Source organism: Trachypithecus francoisi, unplaced genomic scaffold (genome assembly GCF_009764315.1).
Source record: "Trachypithecus francoisi isolate TF-2019V2 unplaced genomic scaffold, Tfra_2.0 Lachesis_group6, whole genome shotgun sequence".
In the NCBI taxonomy this organism is placed as follows: Eukaryota; Metazoa; Chordata; class Mammalia; order Primates; family Cercopithecidae; genus Trachypithecus; species Trachypithecus francoisi.
The window spans coordinates 88,442,203-88,442,476 of record NW_022681471.1 but is presented as its reverse complement, the minus strand read 5'-3'; positions in this window follow the sequence as shown (position 1 = coordinate 88,442,476).

Sequence of the window (274 nt, the reverse complement as noted above, 5' to 3'; positions counted from 1 at the left end):
CGCACACACACCGATCGCGCGCGCCCTTTCTTAAAGCGCCTTAGTGCATGGAGAGCGTCACAGGCACCGGGCGCGGAAAGGTGGGAGGGCGAGGTTACCGGCGGCGCCCAGGACAACGCCACCGGCACAGGCAGAGACAGAGTCAGGTCTCAAGTGTGCCGGCGTGGCTTGGGCGCGGACCGGCGTCCGGAGCCCAGGCCACCCTCGTCGATCTCTCCGCACGTACCGGGAGCGGGCTCGGGCGAGGGTGAGGTGGCACAGCCCCAACTCCAAC